Consider the following 12209-nt stretch of genomic DNA (forward strand, 5'->3'; position numbering starts at 1 on the left):
GTTTGTAAATAGTTTCGTCACAAATTACAGTATTGACTCGAGGAATATTCAAATTATACTTTATAAAAATTGGTATTACATAACAAATAATGAGGAACTCATGGACAAGTTAGGCACAAAACCTCTGATAGCATATAGGAGAGGCAATAATTTGAAAACTTTGCTTGAAAGAAGTAAACAGATGGAGCTAATGACTAGAACAAAAGGCTGTTTTCAGTGCGGGGCATGTAACTATTGCCATCTTGTGAAGGCTTCCAATTCCTTTGTAATACGCAACAAAAAGTACCACATTACACATAAGCTTAATTGTGATTCTAGATCCATAGTTTATTTAGCTAAGTGTAACTGCTGTGAAGCATTTTACATAGGCAAGTCTGACCGGAGACTACGGGACAGGCTGTACCAACATGATTATGCCATAAGGAAACTGAAAAAAGAAAACACTTTAGCTAAACACGTAATGAAACATCAAGGACATAGCTTTCATTTTATTGCAATTGACCAGGTCAAGAAAACAGAAAGAGGGGTCCAGTACCTCTTTTGGAGAATAAGGAGCTAGAATGGCAAATATTACTAGACTCATTTTCGTACCCAGTTTTGAATGAACATTGCAACATAGCTTGTGTCCTGAAAATGAGGAGCTATAAAAGATAACTCCTTCACCTTTGTCTTACTTCACTTTTCACTTCATTTTATTTTACTTTAATAGTAACTTGTAGTAACATATACTTTCACTACTTTTAAGACTTACACTTAGCAAGGCTTCCAACTATAGTTGCAGGTAGTGATTTCACTAGATACTTTTTTACAAACACTTTTCTATAAACATTTTTATATGCAGACCTGTTATGCATTGTTTTTAGACTGCTTTTATTGTGTATATATTTCTTACACACTTTCATGCTTTTAATGCACATTTGCTTGGTGTATGAACGTAACAAACTGCTGATGCATCAATGTTTCATGGTTTCCAACTGTTATAAAAGTATGAAACTACACACTTTTGAGAATGCTCCTAAACAGAGCTTTCATTCCCTGAAATTACTTTTGCAAGAAATGCTGCTAACACGCCTTCAGTGTGATTGCATTACTAATTAAGGCGAGGGTGTGTTGTATAAAAACCTGACTCTAACTTTTGCCTCTGATGAAGCTGTAGTTTTAACCACAGTGAAAACGCTTGTTTTAATAATAAAGTGCGTTAGGGTTCAAGTTTTTTTCCGACCTCAGTGTGGCTTTATACGTGCAAGTGGACTTCAATTTCAGTGTTGCAGCTTGTACTGCAAACAGCCTTCACAATAAGGACTTTAACATTTTTGGGGGCTTTACGGTGCTTGTCCGGACTGCTTTTGTGCATTTTAAAGTTGAAAGAAAGACATTTCTTGTGGAAGGGGCTGATAAAGAATGGGAGGCTGAGTCTGTGATGAATATTAAGCAAGCAAAGCAACCAAACTATAGTGCAGTTCAGTGTGACAACCCAACTGTTGGGAACACACTAAAAGTACAAATATTCAATGGAGTGCCTAGTGATGTGGAGAGAATGCACATTTTACTTATTTTAAGCAGTCAGATCATTTTTTTTTTTGAAGGATAAGGCAAGAGAATAGATAATGAAGCAGATCGCTCACACACACACACACACTCTTCACCTTTCAAATCTGCATTCACTAATTTCACTCACTTTCTCTCTCCGATCACACACACACACACACACACACACACACACACACACACACACACACACACACACACACACACACACACACACACACTTCACCCTTCAAACCTGCATTCACTCACTTTCTCTCTCCGATCACATACACACACACACACACACTTCACCTTTCAAACCTGCATTCACTCACTTTCTCTCTCCGATCGCATACACACACACACACACACACACACACACACACACACACTTCACCTTTCAAACCTGCATTCACTCACTTTCTCCGATCGCATACACACACACACACTTTACCTTTCAAATCTGCATTCACTCACTTTTTCTCTCCGATCGCTCACACACACACACTCTTCACCTTTCAAACCTGCATTCACTCACTTTCTCTCCGATCGCATACACACACACACACACACACACACACACACACACACACACACACACACACACACACACACATTTGTTACCTTAAAGAAAACTTCAAAGCAAGCTGTGCCGCAACTCCCATTCTGCCTGGAAAACTCTGCAGTTTTATGGTGTAAAAGTCCGTTGAGCTTAAATCCAAAATGGCGGGCAGTCCCATTATTCAAACAGATGCGCTCCCGCATGTCCCTTGATCTTAATTCTGACAGGCTGACGGAGCTGACGTCATTGCGCACGTGATGACATCAGCTCCAAAACCACGAAAAATGAAAAAGTCTAAAAAAAAAGACGAAAACTCGGAAATGACGGTTGGGAGGTGGCGGGCCGAATCAAAACGTTTAACGGGCCGCATGTGGCCCCTGGGCCGTAGTTTGCCCATGCCTGATCTAGACTCAGTGGGGCTGCAGTCAACTGGCATAAAGTGTGAGGTGTAGTGTATAACTGAAGAATGCCAAAGAAGCTGAAAAGTAAGGTGGACAAAACAGTGATCTGACAAGTATACTGTATGGTACAGAAACTGGGCAGTAAAGGCAGAGCAGTTTAGGAAGATAGAGTTGATGGGCAAGAAATGTCTGAGTTGTGTGCTAGGATTCAGACTGTGGGACAGATGTGACATCAGAGTAGAAGCCAAAATAGCTCCAATGGAAGAGATGGTCAAAAAGGCAAAATAACAGAAGACAATCTGGTGAAGAAGATTTGGGACAGACAGAAAGCAGGTAAGAGGAAACAAGGACTTCCAGGAAAGAGGTGGATAAATTGTATGAGAGAAGAGCAGCAACTGTCAGGCATACAGGCAGGCAGTAGAAGAAGGTAGGAGAGTAGCACTGAATCGAGACCGAGAGAGATGACAGTTAACATGACACACAGACCCCATGTAGAAAATTGGAAAATGGGCCAATGATAATGATGATGATGATGAGCAACCTGGTTGTTAACTTAAAAGACAGGTGTTTTATTCTTCTTCTAGCCTTTTCTCTTCAAAAGGCACTTCATACCAGTGATTTTCACCTGCCATTGGTTTTGCTGTTCATTTATGTTTACTTCAGCAACTTCTGTCTCTTTTCTCTCTCTGAGTATCTGCTGCTGAAAGAGTCCTGCTTCTGATTATATCTATGTTTTGGCATTAAACAGGAAAGTCTATGATAATGTTTAGATTACCTTTTCCATTTCCTTCTGTTAATGAGATTATAAATATGTCTCACTTCCCTTCAGCTCTACACAGACATTGTCTGATAGGATTCCACATAATACACTAAGGGCTTCTTCTTTTCAATCTCTATATTAGGGGTCTATATCAGAAGAGCAAAAACTGAAAACAGTGAACACTCTTAGATCGAACTTAAAAAAACGAATCCACACAATTTTGAACGGCCAGAACAGCGAATTTTTTCACAGGGAATAAAATTGCTGGGCCATTCTTGGGACTTTGCTGTTTCCTACACTGTGGTGTGATCTCGGAGTTGGTATATTTAAGTTGGGGGGAGCACAACCTGCCACATTTGGGGTGTGGGGGTGAAGCCCCTCACTGTATTTTGTCTCTACATTTTTTTTTTTTGAGCAGTGATTTTTTTTTCCCCTGGGAAAAAAAATCGCTGTTCCGTACATTCAGTATTGTGTGGTTTCATTTTTTTAGTTCTATCTGAGAGCGTTCGCTGGTTTCATCTTTCACTCTTCTTAATATAGACCCTATATTAGCTGTTTTAAGACTCAGTAACAGATTTCTGAGTATGTACACATTGTAGCTTAGCAATAGTGGGGCAATGGGGGTAGCTATCCCCGGTGCAAAGTGTTAGCATGATCGAGAGCTCCTACATTGTAAAAGAATACCAATTCAGAAAGGCACTTTTTTATTCAACTGTCCCACTCAGCTTTCTACACTAAAAGTCAAAAGTTCTTTTTGTTTTTGTTTTTTTTCTTTTTCTGTGCTCTTCACTGAAGAGTCAATGGGGGGGCATGCAGGAACTGCTGAAGCAAGCTGATTGGTAGAAATGCATCAATCAGGTTGCTACAACATATGAGAAATTCCTTTTTTTTTCCTTTTGGCTTCTTCTATTTTCTAGAGCTGAGAGGGAAGGGCTCTATATCAGAAACAGACCTGAGCACTAGATGAAGCATCCACATTTATTGGGTCTATATTAGAAAACCGAAGTTTCAAAACTTCGAGTGTTCTAATATCAAACCCTATTAATTGAAAATTTAAAACATCGAACATACAGAACAGAGAATTTTTTCCTAGGGAAAAAAATTGCTCTTCCAAAACACATACACACAACGCAAGCACACCAAACAAACAGCAATCCACACACATACACCTAAACTCTTAGACCTAACCCTATACTAAATTATAGATACACCGTTAACTATCCACTTAGCTTAACCCAAACCCTAACCCTAAGGTCCGTCACTATTGCACAGTCACCTCACCCGCGCCCTAACCCTAACTCACCTACCCCACCCTAACCCTCACGTCCACACAATCGTACACTTGCCTGACCCGCGCCTTAACCCTTACTCACCTAACCCGTCCTAAATCTCACGTCCACACAATCGCACACTTACCTGAACCTGACCCATAACTTTCCACCACAGCGCTGAAAATATCGAAGCAACAGAAACAGACAACCAAATTCTTTCCCTAGGAAAAAATTTGGTTTTCTGTTTCTTCGATATTTTCAGCGTTCGCTGAAAATGGGTCGATATTTGAACACTCGAAGTTTTGAAATTTCGGTGTTCTAATATAGATCCTATTTATCTACTCCTTCCAGGCAAAGTCAGATTTTAGTCCCTGTTGAATGTACCTTTTTCTTTGCCCTGATGGTGTTTTTTTGAACAGTGTATCAGGCTGATGTTCTTCATGTTTCACTGTTGTAGTCATCATCTGTGGGTTATCCCTACTGTGGTAGCCCTAGGCCAGCCCGAATACTAGAGTCAATGTTTTTGTTTTTTTTTCGTTGGCTGCCATCGCCTGTAGTCTGACATCAGGTCATCAGTGCTATAAAAGCAAGGCAGCCAACATCATTATATCAGTCTTTCTTGCCGTGGACCCCATAGCAGAAGCAGTTCACATGAGTGCTGGTTGGTCGCTACCAGTAGTTGTATTTCAGCTGAAAACATCTAAAGCTAAGTACCCCATTAGGGATCCTTTTTTCTTGCACTAACCAATGTCTGAAAAAGTTAACAATTGTCTCACCTGTGGAAAGCAGATCCCACACCGAGACTTTCATTCTTACTGCATCACTTCTTTAAGTCCAGACCATGACATCCCCCATTGCCGGTTCTGTGCCCTGTTTAATGTGAGAACCATTCACTGTAGAGCTCTTTTTGTAGACAGTTATTTTTGTGTTCCATCTTCACATTCTGATATGATGTCCATCAACCAACAATCTGTGGACATTCCAAAAAAAACATAGAGATAAAGATAGAGACAGACCACACAAGGCTAAGCCTTTCGACAATGCTACCACTAAGCAGGTCGTCAGTTCTCTGGAATTCAGTGAGGCGCTTTTGCAGCCCCTGATGCCTGACTTGATATCTACACAGTAGACATTCAAAAACCACGAGCCAGCACATACGGTTCCATCGAAACCAACTTTATTGAAATCTAGATTCCTTAAATAAAGGAATCTGAAGACTAAACAGCATACCGGTTTCGGCCATACCCTGGCCTTTGTCAATGCAGTTCAAAACATGATTAGGAAAACCGACCCCTGGTGGACCATGCTTATATACTCAATATTTAAAGTGATACAAATTCCTATGTAATAATAAGCACTATACATTGAAACATTGCACATGAATCACAACATGTGACAAAAAATATATTATGATAACATAATAAACATATAAACCATGTGCAATAACATCATAAATTAAATTAAAATAAAAATGAAAATGAAAATAAAAAATAAATAATAAAATAAAATACAATTATAATAAAGTGTTATTTTAATGAAGATATAATACTACCTAAACATCTTCCATCAACAAATTGTAAAGGGACTTCTACGGTGATCAGAGCAACTGATCAAAACTGTTCTTATGTGTAGAAAACGACAAAAATAGGTCATTTCTTAAAAAATCTACATCTACTTGGTTATACAAACACCTCCACACTTAAACCTACATATATATATATATATATATATATATATATATATATATATATATATATCCGTGCCATGTGTGTACACCACCTTCCCATTGGATTTGTACTATGCCTACAAACCAACTTCAAGGAGAATATCATAGTTATAATGTGAGTACAAATTATTTCAATATATAAATAGTTGCACATGCACACTAGCCATGCCAAGTTCTATTCCAACATATTTAAACCAGGTTTAAATAAGCCCCCCAATTGAATTATCCATCTTTGTTCCATTTGATCAAGTTTTTGATGCCAACCGGCTTTAAAACCCCTATGAAGGGTAATTTTATCTATAACCACAAACCGAAAGATGGCTGAAGGATGCTCAATGGTATGTTTGAATAGTGCATTGGCAACCCGTTTGTTTTTGATTGCACTTAAATGTTCCCCTATTCTAAATTTGACAGGTCTGGACGTTTGTCCAACATAGAACGCAGAGCAACTACATGTAACCAAATATACCACCCAATCTGTGCTGCAATTGGCAAAAACCCTTATTTCGAAGATTCGTGATGTATTTTTGCTAGAAAATTCTTTGGTTTGTTGCAAATGCTGACATGCAGCACAATGCCCACAAGGATAACACCCCCTTAATCTATCACCACTTAGGGTTCTTTGTTGTGGCATATTTCCAACATGTCTTTTGTAATGTGTGAAGTGAGCATTCAAATTCCGTCCCCTGCGATAAGAAAACTGACAATTTGCCGGCAACACCCTGCCTAAAACTTCATGTGACAAAAGGATACCCCAATGTTGATTAATGACATCCCTGAAACAATTAGTATTGTTCCCATAGGTAGTCACCAACCTTATTGGTTGAATATCTTTTGTTGTATTAACAGTCCTATTATCAACTTTATAACACAATAAATCCTGACGTTCCATTTGTGAAGTTTGACCTTCCGCTTTCACAAGTATTTGAGATTCATACCCCCTGGTAAGAAACCTACGTCTCAGATCCAGACTACATTCCAAATAATCTTCATCAGTTGAACAAATACGTCTAATTCTCATATATTGAGATTTCGGAATGTTGTGGATGGTGTGGCGTGGATGATAACTATCAGCATGTAACAAAGTATTGTATTTAGGAAACTTGCGAAATATAGTAGACGATAAAGTATTATCAGCAAGTTTGATAACTTTGACATCCAAAAATACAATTTCAGAAAGTTCAATATTAGCCGTGAACCGAATACCAAAACTATTGTCATTCAAGTAATCCACAAACTGCATTAAGCTATGCTTATCTCCACGCCACACCATCCAACAATCGTCTAGATATCTGCGCCAGATATCCAGATGTTGTAGAAATTTGTTATGTTGATCATCATATATATACCTAGCCTCTACTGAGACTCTTTTGGAGTTTGGTATGCCGCAGAAATCTTCTTCACCTTCTGAACCTTTGGCTGTCAATGCCTCGGTTGGGTCCAGAGCCGCAAAGCAGGCACTGGCTTCTGAGGAGGACTTTCACACTACCGAATCTAGGCAAAAACAATGTCTTTGCATCCAACTACCATTGCTCTCAGACCGATGGATTCTCTCAGGCCTAGAAGCCAGGCCACTCCTGGGAAATCTGCTTCTAGCCACCATCTGGCTACTGCTCCACCACCCCAAGCACAAATGCTTAAAATGGCAGAGGATGGCATCTCCCTTATCCGGGGTAGTCAGGCCACAACTTCTAAAAGAAAAAGGCACCCTTTTCCAGAAATTATGACAGAACAGGATTCTGAGGAATCTGACTATTCAGTTTTTTAAGAGGAACAGCATCCCTTAACTGCTTATGAGGATTCAGATGTAGAGGAATCCATCCATTTTGTCTCCCCTCCAGAGGACCTTTCCTTTGGAGAAACCCTTCACTCCCTCAGGGAACATTTCCAGTGGGAATCTCAGGACTTCCCACAGTCTAAGAAAAGACTTAAAAATGAATTTATGGACCTGCCCCAGCACAGACCCCTGGCTATCACCCCTATTTTAGAAGTGGTGGATGATGTTTTCCATGAATCCAGCTTAGCCTCTGACACCCTCCCACCTGCTCCCAGTAAACCTGACAGGTACTACAGAGTACTGTATTCTCACAAATACCTGTACAGAAATCCTGCTGCAGACCCAGAGGTCATTGCACAGGGACCTAAAGGAGCTAAGACTAGATCTGCCAAGAATCCTTTTCCTTCTGACAAGGACTCCAGAGCTCTGGACAGATGAGATAAAAAAGTATACACCTCTGCAACCTTAGATATCGGAGCACTCAATTGTCAGTTCTATATGTTAAAATATCAACAACACACTTTGCAACTATTAAAACAGAAGATTGCTACCTTTCCTGACTGTGCCAATACAAAAGAGTTAGCAGATTTACTGCACTCTACTTGTCAAGGGGCCAAACACTCTTTACAATGTGGATGTGATGTCCTAGAAGCCTCTAGCAGGGCAGCAGTGACAGGATCTGTTATTAGGAGACAAGCATGGCTGAAGGAACAACCTCTCCCTGATCATGTCAAGTCTAAACTTATTGATGCACCCCCTAGATAAGGAGCACTTGTTTGGGGAAAAAGCAGAAAAGGTGCTTAAAAAGATGGAAGAAAAAGCAAAATCTATGCAAACAGTAAAGAATTTCTTTCAGGTTCAACCTCCTGGATTCATCAGGAACTTTCCCTCTAAGCACTGGGACTTCCCTGCACCTAGCAGACAAGGCCAAGATAAGCCCCGCAAGGACAGACCATCCAGGCCCCTATCCCAGGGTCAGCAGAGAAGCAAACAATGGACCACTTCCATCTCTAAGGCAGGGAGTTCTAAGCCAACCTTCTATGGCAAACACTCACAATGACTCCCCCTCCCCCTCTGCCCTCCATTCACTCATCAAAAACTAGGAGGAAGGCTTTCCCTCTTCAAAGGCAATTGGCTTTCGGCAACAAAGGACCAATGGGTCTTAAAGATAATTTTTCAGAGATACAAATTCTCATTCAGTGAACTCCCAGTTCCAAGCGGTTACCCAGACTTGCCTCCAAATCAGTGGGGAGAGGCATTGAAACAGGTCCAAACTGTCATATCCCAAGGGGCAGTAGAACCTGTCTCCTCATATCAAACATGCAAAGGCTTTTATTCCAGGCTATTCCTTGTTCTCAGAAAAGAGGGCACTTGGTGCCCCATCCTGGATCTATCCATTCTGAACACCTCCCTGGTGGTCCCCAGATTCAAAATGCTAACTTTGCAGCAGCTGCTGCCTATGCTAACAAAAAATGCCTGGCTAGTGACCCTAGACCTAAAAGATGCCTACCACCACATCCCCATCAGGGAATCATCCAGGAAGTTCCTGCACTTCAGAGCAGGCTCACAACACTTTCGGTTCTCTGCGCTGCTCTTTGGCTTCTCTACTGCTCCCAGAGTATTCACCAAATGCTTAGACCTGGCCATAGCATTCTTCAGACAGTGAAGTATACAGATTTACCCCAGATGACTCCCTCATTCAGGCAAAGTGCAAAGAAAAGCTGCTCCAGGACCTTCTCTTTGTCAAATCACTCCTAACTTCCCTAGGGCTCACTATCAATGAGAAGAAATCAAAGCAATCTAAGCAAAACCCCACCAGGAAGATCATTTTCTTGGAAGCTGTGCTAGGCACAGCAACCCAAATGGCCTTCCTATCCCCAGAAAAGCAGAGCTTCCTGCCTCTCTACTTTACCCAGCTGGCTTTCAGAAGTCACCTCACTGTGAGGAAGTTCCTGCAAGCCCTGGGATGCATGGCATCTTGCATCCTTCTCATTCCTCTGGCCAGGCTTCACATGAGAAAATGTCAATGGTATTTAAAAAACCTTTGGTGCCAGCACTCTCAATCCCTAGAGACCTCCCTCCCTCTGATCCCATGTATAAGGGCCAAGTTTCTCTGGTGGACAGAGGCCTGTGCCAGGAACAAGGTTCTTCCCTTCATCCTCCGCCCTTCCAGTCAGACCATCAGCACCGACACCTCAGATATTGCTTGGGGCACTCACCTAGCAGACAGGTGTACCCAAAGTCTTTAGGATGCCCAGCAACGTCACTTGCACATCAATCAGAAAGAATTGATGGCAGTACAAAAGGCTCTGACATCTTTCAAACCCCATCTCAGGCCAGGGGTTCTCCTTATAAAAACAGACAACACTACAGTAATGTGGTATATCAACAAACAGGGGGGGACACAATCTTACCCCCTGTGCAGGTTAGTCATGAGTCTCTGGCTTACAGCCACCTCCATGGGTCTACACCTAATTGCCCAATACCTACCAGGAGTCAACAACATCCTGGCAGACCACCTAAGCAGAAGCTTACTGGACGCCATGAATGGCAGCTCCACAGGGAACTCTTTTGGCAAATCAATCAGGAGTAGGGGACTCCGGAAGTGGATCTCTTTGCCTTGCACCACAACCACCAGCTGCAAAAGTTCTGTACCAGGAAGTATCACCTCCTAGTGTGGGAGGTGGATGCCTTGACCTTCCCCTGGAACTCCCTCTTTGTGTATGCATTCCCTCCTCTTCTCCTTATTCCCAAGGTACTGATCAAAATTAGGGAGGAGAGACCAAAGGCCATCCTCATCACTCCAGTTTGGCCGAGATAGCATTGGTACTCCTTACTGCACAGCCTGACTTTACAGCTCCCCAAGCAGCTTCCCCTGATCTCAGAACTCTTGACTCAGGTGGGTGGAGGGGGGGAATACTGCACCCAGACTTACAGACTCTCAATCTTTCAGCATGGCTTATACCTTAAAAGTTTACAAGGAGTCCCTGTTAAGCAAACAGGTCCTAGACACCATCACAGAGGCCAGAAGGCCCAGCATCAGAAAATCATACACAGGGAAATGGAAAATATTCTGCTCCTGGAACCAGTCCAAAGGGGCCAGTACCTCCCATCCTTCCAGCCCTCTTATCTTGGATTACCTAGCTGAGTTGCTCAATAGTGGCCTCTCTTTCTCCTCTATTAAAATCCATGCCTCAGCCATTTCTGCCTATTTCGATTTGACCCACCCCTGTTCTCTCATCCTTTGATTAAGCAATTCCTCAAAGGGGCTACTAATATCAGACCTTCCAGAAGGCTTCCCATGCCACCCTGGGACCTGAATTATGTTGTAGAAAAATTAATCTTGCCTCCTTTCAAACCTGCTGCTTCTATAGAATTGAAATACCACTCCTGGAAGACTGCCTTCCTACTAGCTATCACCTCAGCCAGAAGGGTATCAGAACTTCAGGCTCTCATGGCTGTTGAGCCCTTCATGATTTTCCATGCAGACAGGGTCTCCCTGAGGACTAACTCTCCTTTATGCCCAAGGGGGTATCTGATGTGACCCTCAACCAGGCCATACACCTATCCACCTTCTTTCCCAACCCTCAAAACAAGGGGGAAATAATTCTACACTCGCTAGATGTGAACAGACAACTCAGATACTATCTGGACCGTACTATACCATTCAGAAAAATGGACTAACTACTTGTCAGCTTTGTCCCTGGGGCAGAGGGGAAGCCCATTTCCAAACAAACTATTTCCAAATGGATGTCACATTCTATCAATTTCTGCTACAGAGTACATGGGACCCCCCCCCCAAGTCTATATGTACCCATTCCACTAGGGCAGCCTCCACTTCCCCAGCCTTCCTCAGAAGAGTCCCCACCAGGGACATCTTGGAAGCTGCCACCTGGACCTCTGTCCATACCTTTACAAAGCATTGCCACCTACCTCTTTTTTCTAAGTCTAGGGCAGGGTTTGCCTCTGCAGTTCTGCAGGGCCTGTTGACCCATGCCTAGGACTCTAACCTATCCTTCCACCCCTCTCCTCAGCTTTGGGAATCCTCCCAGTGGTGATGACTGCAGCAGTGCAACACAAAAAACATAGTACAGTTGTGTACACCTACCATAAATGTAGATGTTTGAGGGTATTCACTGTTGCAGTCCTGGTTTACCTCCCTCCATCCCCCATATAGCATCTTTC

The sequence above is a fragment of the Protopterus annectens genome, chromosome 2.part1, assembly GCF_019279795.1.
Source record: "Protopterus annectens isolate FY-2018-M chromosome 2.part1, PAN1.0, whole genome shotgun sequence".
In the NCBI taxonomy this organism is placed as follows: Eukaryota; Metazoa; Chordata; order Ceratodontiformes; family Protopteridae; genus Protopterus; species Protopterus annectens.